The sequence below is a fragment of the Humulus lupulus genome, chromosome 2 (assembly GCF_963169125.1).
Source record: "Humulus lupulus chromosome 2, drHumLupu1.1, whole genome shotgun sequence".
Classification (NCBI taxonomy): domain Eukaryota; kingdom Viridiplantae; phylum Streptophyta; class Magnoliopsida; order Rosales; family Cannabaceae; genus Humulus; species Humulus lupulus.
The window spans coordinates 126,881,275-126,896,646 of NC_084794.1; positions in this window are offsets into that span (position 1 = coordinate 126,881,275).

The following is a 15,372-nucleotide window of genomic DNA, read 5'->3' on the forward strand; positions in this document are numbered from 1 at the left end:
AAGCATGATATTGTCTAAATAATATTATTATTATTTTATGGATGGGTTTTGATCGCTAAGCGGGATCGCTTTCTTTTTCAAAGACTCCACACACATACCAAGGTAAGGAGGTTAAACATGTTTGCTTGATTGCTAATGTTTATGAAAAGCATGTTGTATGTTAAATGTTTTAGGGCATGTACTAAGGAAGGTAAAAGGTGGACAAAGGTTGCCACAATTTAGACCATAGTGGTCGCAGAGAGGACCACAGTGTTTCCTCGTAGTATCTCTTCCATTTACATGTGTAGTGCTTACATATATTTTCTGTATGATGATTCTATGTTTTGTTATGATATGAGCTTATGATTTGCTTTATAAGGTTTGCATGTATGTTTCTTGTTTGGTTTATTTCAAAATACTTGTTTTATTGAGAGAGGTCTAATTCAGACGTTACAATTTGCATTGAAACATTTGTAATGTCTCTCCATAGTAATCATAATTCCATCATTTGGAATAATTATTCCAGTTGTATACATATGGAAAAAGATTTCCAATACTAAGGACACATTAAAATAAAATAAAATGACTCTTGTACCCTTATAAAAAGGGAAATTTGTAGCTAATATACTTAAAATTTGTGTTTATTTATGAATAAATACTAAAAGGTTACTTTTTCTTGCATTTGAATGGTAAAAATCATTAAGCCTGACTTTTGACTAGGAAATTTGTGGCTAAAATACTTAAATTTTATGTTTACTTATGGTTAAATACCAATTTTTCTTGTGGTAAAAAAGTACAAAAAATTTAAAATAATTAAAAAAATATATTTTACTATGTCTTTTAAATCCTATAGTAATTTTAAAATTAGACAAATAATTAAAAAAAACATTTTACTTGACTTAAAAATTATAAAGTACATTAAAAATATATTTTTAATTAAAATAGGGTTTATACATTTTTGGATCATGTATTTTGTCTCATTATCTGTTTGGACCTTGTATTTTAAAAAATTACTTTTTGGATTCTGTATTTTGTAAAATGCTTCAAATGGACCACTAAAACTGATTTTGATAAAAAAAATATTGAACATAACAAAATAGTTGTTAGGAAGAATGATTGTGCTTTGATTGTAAGTTGTTAGTTTGGTAAATTATTTATGAATTTTGTTAAAAAAACTTTGATCAAAGTCAGGTTTAGGGGTCTATTTGAACCATTTTACAAAATACGAAGTCGGAAAAGTAATTTGTCAAAACACAGAGTCCAATCAGGTAATGAGACAAAACACATGCTACAAAAAGTTATAAACCCAATTTTCTATATTAAAATAAAAATAAAATTTTAAATCCTAAAACTATGTTTTTCCACTTCGTCCTTGTCTTCTCTTCTTTTGTTTTTTTTCTTATTATTTTATATGAAATAGATTTTTAATATATATATATTTTTAAATCAATTAAATTATTTTTTATATTTTAAAATATATTTTAATTTAAAAATTACTAAAGGATTTTGTTGACTTGTTTTTTTTTTTGTCAATTCACACGGAGTAATAAATGAAGAGTTGTTTTGTATGTAATACCCCAGAGCGGTTCTTAATCATAAACAATGAATGAAAGAAAAGAGGAATAAATGCAACAATAAATGAATGAGACAAAGATTTATAGTGGTTTGACCCAAAAAAAATGACCTACGCCCATTATAGTCAGTATTATTTACGAACTTTGAACCCTCAAAATCAAGCTGAGCTTTCTCCGGAAATGAACATGTACTTAATTGTTTTTCTCTCTACATATCAATACATGTTCAGTAAATCAGAGATACGCAACAGAGAAATTGAGTTTTGAAAAATTTATTAATACCAGCTAGGATCATACATATACAGATATATTACATCACATACAAATAGATTAGAGATTACCTCTTGAAGCCTATCAAGTATCAACACATCTTTTTGTATAAATAAACGATCTTCCAATCCAGATTCTGAAAGCTCGCATGTTGATCTTCCAGACCAATCCTCAAACACACAAGGATGTGTGTGGGCACGTTGGATACAAAATGTTTATTTAAGACTTTCTAAATGTACTCAACACATGAGATCTAGAGAGGTTTCATAGAGATAAGTATATTGGATAGTATTTCAGATTTAGGAAAAACTATCGCTTTCTTTTAAGAGAGAGAGAGAGAGTTTGCCAGTCTATGAAAACAAATTCTTGAAAAGTATCGCTTCTTTTCAGGTTTATAAAGATAATTAACTAATTTAATTCACCTTTATTTTATTAAAATAAAACTGATCAGTTATAACCTTATTTAATTGTTTAATTTAAATCATATTTAAAAAACAATAATTAAATACAAAAATTTAAATAAACAAATTATTTGAAATTCAAAATTCAAATCTCAGGGAAATGAAATCCCTGTGTGTGGCGCCACACTCACTATACATTGAGTGTGTCGACCACACCATTAGGGTTATCCCTAATTTTCTCACTTGTTTATTTAAGACTATATATTTATCCCAAAATAAAAATTAGTTAATTCAAAATTAAATTTATCTTAAAATATCAATTTTAAATAAATAATATCTTATTCTAAATAAGATAATTATTAATCACTCTTTATATTAATCCAAACATGATAAATATTTATTTTAATCTATAGTTTTTCAAAATAAAAACTATATAGTTAAATAATTAATTAATTCATTTACAATCAAGTCATTATCTCTACAAATCTTTTTTTTGACATCCTTACCCTTGATAGTGTAGGACAGAGGTGATCTGGGGACCATGAACCTATAATACGAAGCTCAAATAAACCAAATTAGTAATCAATCTCTTTAATCCAATGGTCTTATTTATTAATTCCATTATTACTCGATTATAAATTTGAAAGTTCAATCTATGTGTTTATAGAATTATATTTACAGAGTTTTCTCTTGTAGTCCATTGATATAATCAATAGATTACTTTTGTCCTCTATTTATTGGTTCGTTAATTAGAGCTGGTCAAGATTACCATTTTACCCTTCTAATTACCTCTTGATCCTTAAGTATCATTAATTCACTAGCGATTAATTAATCTATAATAATATTATAGATTTGAGCTCATTAAATATTCAGTTCCAGAATTAACTCTTAAGGAAACCAATATTCGATCTGTAACGAAAGTATGGATTCCCAGTCATTCATGATATTGAATCTCCAAAACAAAAGTCATTAGCCTCATTATACTAAGAAACCTTAACAAGTGAATCAAAAGATCCAATAAACACAAATAGGAGTTCATGAATACTCGGGATTTAGACTGATCTACATATGATCATCTATTATGATAAGAATGAAATCTTTCTGTCAAACGACAAGTTTATAAAGATAATTAATTATCATCAGTCCTGTCATATATAATCTCTATTATATACAACACATTTACTAAGATGTATATCCACATCAATTATTCGAATCTAGATCACTCGCATCCCGTATGCTTAGTAAACTGCACTAGTAACCATTCATGAAAAATCCTTACTTTAATATGTTAATGACTATTTATTTGTTATTTATGATCTTAATTCTCTCGTACTATTACAATATCATATTCACATGAATGGATAAGGAATTTTCTTGATATTATTATATAATTAATTCACATATTATTTATAACATTAAAATATCATAAAATTTTACTTTTATTTAATTCAATAAAATGTCTTCACATGCTTTTAGGGCATTAATTCTAAAAATCTCCCACTTGCCCTCAAAGCAAGTGAGTCATTCCATTAATCCCATGTTTCGCACATGACCCATAAACAACTTTACAGGAAGTGTCTTGGTAAATGAGTCTGCCAGATTCTGTTCCGACGCTATCTTCATAACAGTCACATCACCTGTTAGGATTAATGCACGAAAATCATGTAAAGACATTTTATAGAATTAAAAAAAAGAACAATTTATTTATATTTGAATATTATAATTATTGTTTGAATTAATTATATGATAATATCAAGGAAATTCCTTATTTATTCATGAGAATATGATCTTATATTAGTACGAGAGAATTAAGATCATATATAATGAATAAAATAGTCAGTTGCATATTAAAGTATGAAATCTTTAATGAATGGTTACTAGTACGGTTTGCTAAACATATGAGATGCGAGTAATCTAGATACAAATTATTGATGTGGATAGACATCTTAGCATAGGTGTTGTATATAATAGAGATTATATATGACAGGATCGATGAGAATTAATTATCTTTATAAACTTGTCGTTTTGACATAAAGATTTAATTTTTATCATAATAGATGATCATTTGTAGATTAGTTTAAATCCTGAGTATTCTTGAACTCCTATTTGTGTTTATTAGATCTTTTGATTCACTTGTTAAGGTTTCTAAGTATAATGAGGCTTAAGACTTTTGTTTTGGAGATTCAATGTCATGAATGGCTGGGAACATGCATTATAGTAATGGAATCCATACTTTCCTAATGGATTGAATATTGGTTCCCTTAAGGGTTAATTCTGGAGCTGAATAGTTATTGAACTCAATTTTATAATTTGATTATAGATTGATTATTCGCTAGTGAATTAATGGTACTTAAGGATCAAGAGGTAATTAGAAGGGTAAAACAGTAATCTTGACCAACTTCAATTAACGAACCAATAAATGGAGGACAAAACTACATTTATTGATTATATCAATGAACTACAAGAGAAAACTCTGTAAATAGAATTCTATAAATACTTTGAGTGCAATTCCATATATATATATACAATGGAGTAATCATGGAATTAATAAATGAGATTATTGTATTAAAGAGTTTAATTAATAATGTAGTTTATTGGAGCTTCGTATTATAGGTCCATGGTCTCCAAAACACCTCTGTCCTGTACTGTCAAGGGTAAGGATGTTAAAAAAAAGATTTGTAGAGAGAATGAGTTAATTGCAAAGGATTTAATTTTCCAGGGCAAGGAAATAATTATGTGATAATTATTGGCAATTTATTAATTATGAATTAATTAATTATTTAACTATATAGTTTTTATTTTGAAAAACTATAGGTCAAAATAAATATTAATTTTGTTTGGATTAATATATAAAGAGAGGTTAATGATTATCTTATTTAGAATAATATATTTATTTAAAAATGATATTTTAAGATAAAGTAATTTTGAATTAACTGATATTTATGTTGAGATAAATATATTGTCTTAAAAGTTGATTAAACAAACAAATGAGAAAATTCGGGAAAACCCTATTATGTGGGGCGACACACTCATTGTGCAGTGAGTGTGGCGCCACACACAGGGATTCCCCAATCCTTGGGATTTGAATTTTGAATTTCAAATTATTTGTTTAATCAATTATTTAATTATTCCTTTTAAATATGATTTAAATTAAATAATTAAATAGTAATAACATATCAATTTTAATTTGTATTCTATTTTCAGAAAAATAAAGATGAATTAATTAGATTAATTATCTTTATAGAAACTAATAGAATGATTTTTTCATAATAATGTTTTTCATATGATTAAAAATAGACTCTCTCTCTGAGACAAAAACGATTGTTCTGCTAAACTTGAAAACTTTTCAATTCCTTTTCTCTCAATCAAACCTCTCTAGATCTCATGTGTTGAGCACATCCAGAGAATCATAAATCAACCTTTTGAATCCTACATGCCCACACACGTCATTGTGTGTTTGAGGATTGCTCTGGAAGATCAAGGTGTGAGCTTTCAGAACTTGGATAGGAAGATCGTTGATTTTATACAAAAAGATTCGAGGACACTTGATAGGCGACAAGAGGTAATCTCTTATCTTATTGTATTTGATTTAATATATGTGTGTGTGTGTGGGTGTGTGATCTTGGCTGGTATTAATAATTATTAAAAAGGGTCCATTCCCCGTTGTATATCTTTGATTCACTCTTTTAATACCAACATCACCTCTATGCACAATCTCTCTAACCATATGGTATTTCCTTTATATACACTTTCCTCTCTTGTGGCTTCTAGCTTCTTTTGAATTAGCTACTACTCCACTATTGTCACAGTACAGGATTAGTGGCTTATCCATATCTGGAACTACTTCTAGATCAGTGTAAAATTTCCTCAACCAAACTGCTTCCTTAGCTGCTTCACAAGCTGCTATATACTAGCTTCCATGATTGAATCTGCAATACTGAATTGTTTAATGCTTCTCCAGACTACAACTCATCCGCTGTAACGCCCGAAATTCCCTAATATGACTTAGTGCCTGGATTAGGGGGCAGGGAGGCAATAATTGAATTAATAGAGTGCTTATGTGTTATGAGCATGTTATTATGTGAATTGTATTATGATATGATTATGCTTGCATGTTTAAGTGTATAAAATATGCATGTGGGCCCGTTTCTTATTAGAAGGGTATTTTCGTAATTTTGACCCGTTAAGGGTATAATTATAAATATGTGTAAAATATGATTGCGACCACATTATTATGTGGATATATTTGAGTTACCCGGCATGAGGCGATCCTAGGGAGCTAGTTAGCGGAAAAGTCACAAAGGGGTAAACTACCTGGCTCGAGGTGAGCTTAGGGGTATTTTAGTAATTTGGTAAATTACTGGGAATTATTGAGTAGCGGGAATTAATTGATGAACATGGGTTTGTTAGATTATTTAGGATTGTTTGAGATAATTTGAGGTTAGTGGGAATTATGCCAAATGACTAAACTACCCTTGAGAGTAACCTTTAGGGGTAATAGGGCAATGGGCATTATGGTCTTTTGACCACATGGGTCAATTGACTGAGCCATCAGCTGGGTACCTTGCTCACTCATGTTCAAGAAACCTTATTTGAGTTGGGAGCATTTATCTTGGAAGCACACAAAGCACTCCAAGTTAGGCCAAGCTTTGGATTTTTGGTGAAAGTTGGAGCCATCTCCTGAGGAATTGCAGCTGGGGATCGAGTCTATACATTTCTCGGTCCACCATTTACCACGGGAATTTGAAATCAGAGGTGACGTCTCCTCTGTTTTGGTATATAAGTTATGTTCTTGGGTTTTATGGGTTTTGATTTCCAAATTGTATGATTGTGGGTGTTTTAGAGGGTGTGATTAGTAGGTTTTGTTGCTTAGGCTTAGAGTAGGTTTTCTGTGGCTGGATTATGCTAAAAACATTTGGATGGGTCAAAATTGGCTGGAAATTGTAAGTTTACGATTTGGGGAAGAACATCAAATTCTGGGCTTATTATCAGGTTCTAGGGACCTAGCGCGACTGCACTAGGTTGTAGCGCGACCGCACTGTTGTCCCAGAATGAGGGAAATTGGATTCAATTATGAGGCTCGAGTTGAGGGGCGCGACCGTGCTAGGGGCCCCGGAATGCCTGTTTTATGATTCTTAGGGCTAGGCCTGGGAGGCTCGGGAATATGATTTGGGAGCTTGCTTGGGGGCTCAGGGAACATTTTAAGTGTCCCGTTAACTGAGAACCATGGTTTTGAGATTTAGAGTTTGGTTTGGAACTCGGGTTCTAGGGTTAAGTCCTGATGATCGTATACTTGTGTTGTGACTAGGGTTTCCGTCAGGCTCGGGTCAGGATCAGTGCTCGAGGTCGTTCCACTATCTGGATGAGGATTGAGGTAAGAAAATTGTACCCGATACGTGCAATGTATGATTGGGGCTTGGCCCATTTATTAAATGTAAATGTGATTAGGGCTCGGGCTCAACTAATGATCATGATTATAATTGTGCTTGTACATATTTGCTTAGTATACTATAATATATTGTATCTGCATGTATGATGAATGTATTATGTGGAAGTTTGTTTTGGCTAGGAAGCTCGGGTTATTAACCGAGAATCTGTGTGTTGTTTCTGATCAAAGCTTGACCTGCTAGTCAAGGGTATATCTAGTAAAAAGAGGGCTCGACTTATAAGTCGAGGATTTCCAAGGCTATACTTATAAGTCGAGGGTCTGTAAGGCCCATCTTATAAGTCGTGATCGGCGTTATGTGCGTTGAGCGCAAGCTATTATGGCTGGGCCACCTCGGGAGTGCCTTATGCACTTGACTGGCTCGGATGCCATATGAATAAATGGGAGTGCGACACGCACTTGTGTAACCCTATGGTCACTTATCTGTACAGTGTATATGCTTGGTTCCATTTATTACTGTTTAGCATGTTATTATATTCTGTGAATGGTCTGAATATGTTTTCTTGCTGAGTCTTTTGGCTCACGGGTGCTTTGTGGTGCAGGTAAGGGTAAGGAGAAGCTTGGCCAACCATGAGTTGGAGAGCGATAGTGGTGATGTGTACATATGCAGTCTGCTCGACCGCCACGACCGAGATATCATAGGGGAGCTAGGGTTGGACCTTGTTTTGCCTCTTAGGCCGGCTTATTTTGTTGTCTCTGGGTTGGAACCAACATTTAAACTTTTATTTTGGGATCCCATGTAAAGAATAAGGTTTTTTTCAATGAACATGTTTATGTCTTGACCAAATTTTTAAATACTTGAACCCTTAGTGGCTTAATCACATGTTTTAGTCCAAATGACTCATTTAGCGAGTCCAACACTAATTTTAAACACACGTGGTAACAAAACCTAATTAGTAGGGCGTTACAACTTGGTATAAGAGCTGCCAAGGTTTAAGGGTTCCTGATGAGGAACTGGGCATGTACACTCGCCGCTAAAGACAAGCTCGACTCAAGGTTTGGTAACTATTAATATAGTTATGTGTGTACTTGTTTAAATTAAGTATATTTTCCTTACCTGCTTGTTTAAATAAAAAGCATCAGCTATTTTGATAGGGCCTAGCCCTTGACTGCTGTATGTATGTTAAAGATGTGCTTATTAGCACAATAGATGCTTGTAAATGCTGTAGGATTGCTTTTGAGCATCATTGTTTCTTTCGAATGTCAGAAACGCTTATTAGCGCTGCTATACGTGCATGTATGCTAGGATAAGGATGGGACCTTACTACTGAGGTAGTCGAGAGAGCCCTTACTACTGAGGGCGCTGAGAACCAGACGGCCAGAAGGCAAGTGAGAAGGATGGGACCTCCCTTTATAGGATTAGGTAGGGGCGGAGGCCCTAGTGACCAGAAAAGAAAGACCCCAGATACTGTTTTGGCCTTTGGTCCTGACAGGAGGCCAGGTGGTGTACAAATTGGCCGCCAGGGCGGCAATGAGAACTGGAGGGCATATCCAGAGTGTGCCAGAAATGAAAGACGTCATCTGGGGGAGTGTCTGGCGAAGGCCTGATTTTTATGTGGGATCATGGGGCATCTCAAGAAAGACTGTCCAAGAATGAAGAAAAACTGAAGAAGGCAGACAACTCGACTCCAGCTCGAGTGTTTGCATTGACGCGGACTGAGGCTGAGGCTAGCCCCTTAATGGTCACACGTTAGCTTTCTAGTGCTGGCATTTCTTATATTGTGCTGATTGACTATGGTGATACACATTCTTATGTTTCTAGTAGGCTTATTGATAGACTGTGTAGGCCATGTGACTACTATGCTATGGGGTTTGGGACGTTATTACCCTCTAGGGAGTTAGTGGTTTCCAGGAGATGGGTCATATCACTGCCAATGATAGTGGACGGCAGGGAGTTGTCGGTTGACTTGATAGAGTTGGTTATGACCGACTTTGATATGATTTTGGGGATGGACTAGTTAACTAGATATGGGGCAACCATTGATTGTAAGAAGAATATGGTAACCTTTGAGCCTGAGGATGAGGACCCCGAGTACCTATGATTTCAGCATTAAGGGCTAGAGACCTACTGCGAGGAGGTTGCATAGGATTCCTAGCCAGTGTGGTGGATACCACTTAGGTCGTGCCAGTGGGACTAGAAGAGACTAGGTTAGTCTATGAATTCCTAGATGTGTTCCCAGAGGAGTTACCAAGGTTGCCACCACACAGGGAGATAGAATTTGTTATTGAGTTGGCACCAGGGACAGAGCCAGTGTCTAGGGCACCTTACACAATGGCCCCAACAGAGTTGAGGGAACTCAAGATACAATTACAGGAGTTGTTAGACTTGGGTTTTATCAGACCTAGTTTCTCTACATGGGGCATATCAGACCTATTTGTGAAGAAGAAGGACAGTTCTCTGAGGATGTGCATAGACTACAAGGAACTGAATAAGCTGACCATTAAGAACAGGTATCCTCTGCCAAGGATAGATGACTTATTTGACCAATTGCAAGGTAAAATGGTGTTCTAAAAGATAAATCTTTGATCTGGTTATCACCAGTTGAGGATCAAGGAGGAAGACATACCAAAGACAACCTTCCGTACTAGATATGGGCACTACGAGTTCCTCGTTATGTCTTATGATTTGACTAGCGCCTCGACAACTTTCATGGATTTGATGAACAGGGTGTTCAAGGACTATCTGGATCAATTTGTGATCGTCTTTATCGTTGATATATTAGTATATTCACAGTCAGAGGAAGAGCATGAGCAACATGTCAGGTTGGTCTTACAGAGGCTGAGAGAACACATGTTATTTGCGAAGTTCAAGAAGTGTGAGTTCTGGTTACCTCAAGTGACTTTCTTGCATCGTATTGTTTGTAGAGATGGGATTAAGGTAGACCAGCTAAGGTTGAGGCTGTTAGGAATTGGCTGAGGCCAAGTAATGCCTCTGAGATTAGAAGTTTCCTTGGATTGGCAGGTTATTATAGAAAGTTTGTGGAAGGGTTCTCAAGGATAGCTACCCCACTGATAGAACTGACACGCAAGAGTCAGAAGTTTGCGTGGTCAGACAGATGCGAGAACAACTTCCAGGAGTTGAAGTTGCGTTTGATTACCGCCCCAGTCCTGAGTCTTCCGACATATCAGGAGAAGTTTATGGTTTATTGTGATGCTTCGAGATAAGGGTTAGGTTGTGTCCTTATGCAGGCAGAGAAGGTGATTTCTTATGCATCACCCCAATTGAAAGAATATGAGCAGAGGTATCCTACTCATGATCTAGAGTTAGCAACAATGGTCTTTCCATTAAAGTTATGGAGGCATTGCCTTTATGGAGAGAAGTGTGAGATATATACTGACCACAAGAGCCTCAAATACTTCTTTATGCAGAAGGATTTGAATATGAGGCAGAGGCATTGGTTGGAACTAGTGAAGGACTATGATTGTGATATCCTTTATTGTAACGCCCTGGATAACCAAGACCTTTACACTGTGTGTTTAAAATAGTGCAAGACTTGCTAATCAAGTCATTTAAATAAAAGTGTGAAACTAAGTCATAAATAGGTTAGGTTTAAAAGATTTTCGTCATAAACAAATAATTTTTATTAAAATAAATGTTTAGTACATGGGATCCCAAATCATGGCTTAAATGACATGTTTACAAGATTTCCAAAAGTTGTAAATAATCAAGGCCACTCTAATGGCAAAATACACATTTTAGGTTTCCGTCCCTGTACAATCCTTCGACCGTGGCGGCCGAGCAGCTGACAATGTACACCTCGCCCCTAGAGCTCTCCAACCCACGCTTACCCTTGCCTTTACCTGCACCACGAAGCACCCGCGAGCCGAGGCCCAGCAAGAAAACTATAACATCATAGAACAATCAATATCGATAACCAAATAATTCACAAAGCATAACCAGATGATATACAAGACATTAATCACTTATCTAGCAAGCCATAACATTCACCTAATCAGTGATAACAGTCCATAAATCGACATTCTAACATCCAGATATTCAGCATATCATATTCATAAAGTTAGCATCAGAACACATATCATACATTACTAGGGTCAATGCCCTTAGGCCGCACCCTCTGTTTAATCCACTATCTTTGGCTCATTTAGGCCAAGCCCAGTGTTTAACCCAGTGACTTTGGTCCGCTTAAATCGAGTTCAGTGATTATTAAGCTGTTCTTCGCTACTAGTGGCCAAGCTGTGTCTTGTGCGCCAATATTGATTTCGACACTCTTAGGCCGTTTATTTCATGTTCACATGGCATAATACCATCATACAATATTGCATACAAATATAGGGAACCCTTAGTCCCAACATAGTCACACAACCGGGTGTAGTTTTCTTACCTTTAATTTTGAGTGCTTTGATTAAGAAAGACGACCCTCAAGCACGATCCTATCCCGAGCCCTAGCGTTCACCTAGTCACAACCATGATAAAGGATTCCATCAATAATAAGTGATCAAAGGTTTCTGGACAGAGTTCTAGCCTTCGAGACATCAAATTCCACCAAGAACGGTAGTGGAATCGATCCCGAGCACCCTAGGTTAAGTTCCCGCACCTTAAACCTCCTCAAGGCCAAAAATTCCTTTAAGAGCCGTGGCCCTAGGCCCTCCACGCCGCGGCCCGCCTCTTACTAGAGGCCCAGCCTCCCCAAACAACACACATGGGCTGTGGACCTAAGCTTCCCATGCTGTGGCCCGCCCTCCTTCTTGGCACACATTTGTTCTAGAGGGCCGTGGCATACCAAGAACAGAGCCGCGACCTGACCCTTTCAAACCCAAAAAAAATCCCATTTTCAACAACCATACCTCACTCAATTCAACCCAAAACCATCCCAATAACATATTTTGATTATCACATTAGTTTTAATATACTCCCAGCAGCAAAACCCATAGGAAAACTAGCCTAAAGACTCATCAAAATCACACTTCAATCCTTGATACCCAAAAGCTCATAAACCTCCTAAAACAACCATCAATACATTGAATTCAAGTGTTAAACCATAATTAAAAGCTTACCTTTACTGAAGAACAAATCCACCTAGTAGTTGCTGAGCTAATCCCCAAGTCCTTAGCCTCAATTCAAGTGATTCCTAGCCCAAGATTCCACCTTAGCTTCAAAGGTTAGCTTGAGAGAGAGTGTTTCTAGAGGAAGCAAGAGTGAGAGAGAGAGAATAGTCGGTTCTGGCCAAATTCTATCTATTTCTTGGTTTTGTTTTATCTAACTTAAGTTACTTAAGTTAATCCCAAAGCTTGGGGTACCAAAAACGTCCCCGAGGGCAGAATGGTAAATTTCCCCAATATTCCCTCCTAAATTCTCTAACTTCAAATATATCTCCAATTATTTATTTTCATAACCCACTAACCCAAATAAATGTCTATTATCCAAAATATCCCTTGACTCGCCCCGAGTCGTATCGGGTCCCGTTGTGACTTTCCCGATAACTTTCTCCCTAGGATCGCCTCGTGCCGTATGCTGCAAATATATCCAAATAATAATGTGGTCTTAATAGTTTATCACAAATAATTACATTTATACCCTTAATGGGCCAAAATTACAATTATGCCCTTACAAGCTAAACAGGGCCCACATGCTTATCTAATACTCATAAACATGCATTTCACATATCCATATAATCATAGGATCATGCATATTACATAATCATGCATCTTATCAGCAATTCACATAACTACCAATTATGCCCTCCCGGGACACTAATCAAGGCCCTTAAGCCTTACTAGTAATCTTGGGTCGTTACAACTATCCCCTCCTTATAACAATTTCGTCCTCGAAATTTATTTGAACACATCTGATAATGAACCTCACACCTTTGACTATAATTCCAAAGTCCAATTTCTTTACCTTTTACCCTTTAATAACACCCTTACTAGAGTAACAATCTTGTTCCACAAGATCTTGTCTTATAAATATAATTTTGTTAACTCTTTCTTACACATAAAATCTGCTGGAACCCCAGGGTCTACTTAATTCATCATCGGTCAATTTTCCTGTCTTATCGTTGATACCAGAAATACTCATAAGTCATCACCCCTACCAGGGTGAGATTAACTTATAGGCCTCCGGCCTAAACCTTGGTACAACCTCAGAGTTCTTATCGATTCAGGAGTTAGAACTCCATTTTCTTTCCGAGAATATCATACTCTTCCTTGTCTGCACTACTCGGAGAAATCCAAATCTCTCATTCTAGAGCTTTGTATTCCAAAGTTTACAACTTACGAACCTTTATGTTCTTTCAAATAGGCAAATACTCTCATTTTAAGAATTCAAACAACCTCATTGGTTTTTCCTCCGAACCAATACTGAACTGTAGTACCCACTGCCTTTCATTTCTTTACTTAGAACATTACTTCTTGCTTTCTATCTTACCATGTCTTACGCCGTGTCACCTTAGCTGTAATCCAGGATTCATCACAGTGAATACTCCATAAAAGAGTTTGTTTACCTAAAAAACGATCCCTGATGATGTGGCAGGATTGACTTGCACATGGATGGCACGTGATGGTTCTAAATGCGTGTGTCTCGCTCGACCATTGATTAGAATATTATTGTTTGTCACACATCATGCTTATATGCGACCAGTCTGGTCGCATACTTTCAATTACTTTTTGACGTACAATCTTGTAATATTTGCATTAATTGTAATTTCTTTTATTGCCTAGATATGCAAGTATTAATGGTAATTAAGGACCATCGGCCCATGTAATCTTCTTGAGCCTATAAATAAGAATCAAAGGGCTCAAGGAATGGACTTTTGAACTATTGATCTTTGTACTCTCAGAGAAAAATATAGTGTGGTTATTCACCAAGGTTGTAATCTTCCCAAGGCTTGTGAAACTCGTGAACCCTTAGTTCATTGGTCACGATATTGGAATTCTACATCAATAAGAACACTAAGTGGACGTAGGTCATTACCATCCAATTGGGGCCGAACCACTACAAATCGTTTGTGTTATTTATTTTTCCATTTGATTTTTCTTCTCGATTTCATCTCATTTCATATCGTTTATCCGAATCCGTGTCGTTGACCAATTTAAGGGTCAAAATTTTGGTGCTTTCATTGAGAGACAAATTCTAGACTTCAAGAAAATCAAATGGCTAAAACATCCAGGAAGACAGGGCAGACTTCGGGCGCTTCATCCACCCAGCCTTCTCCACCAAATGTGGCTGAAGATGAACCACAATTGGATTTTGAAGAAGAGGAAATGGACTCTGAAACCCTGAGGACAACACTGAGTATGTTGCAAGAGGAGTTGGCCAGTCTGAGGGCCAATCAAGAGAATGCGGCTGAGATGTTGGCGTTGCATGAGTTGAATGAGCGGCAGGCGGACATGGACTACCGGCAGAGGGATGCCACTACCGCCCTAGAAGCAGCCATTCAGTTGGCTTGGGGGCAAGCTGCGCCGACTTCTCAACTGGATCAACCACCAAGTGCACCACCACAACAGGCCCCAAACCCAAGTCCTCCACTTCAGCCAGGGAGCCCTCAAACTTCGGAGCAACCACTTGCTGCTCCACAGGATATCCCATTTTAGGATCCTGAGCATCAACCACCTTCTCATGCTGGTCGAGATAATCCCCAATGTCAAAGGCAGAATAGAGCCGGGCAGCCTCCCCAAAGCCCTAGACGCCCAATGGCTGAGGAACCAAATCCACCGAGCACGGGGCAATGTCCTTCTGCTAACA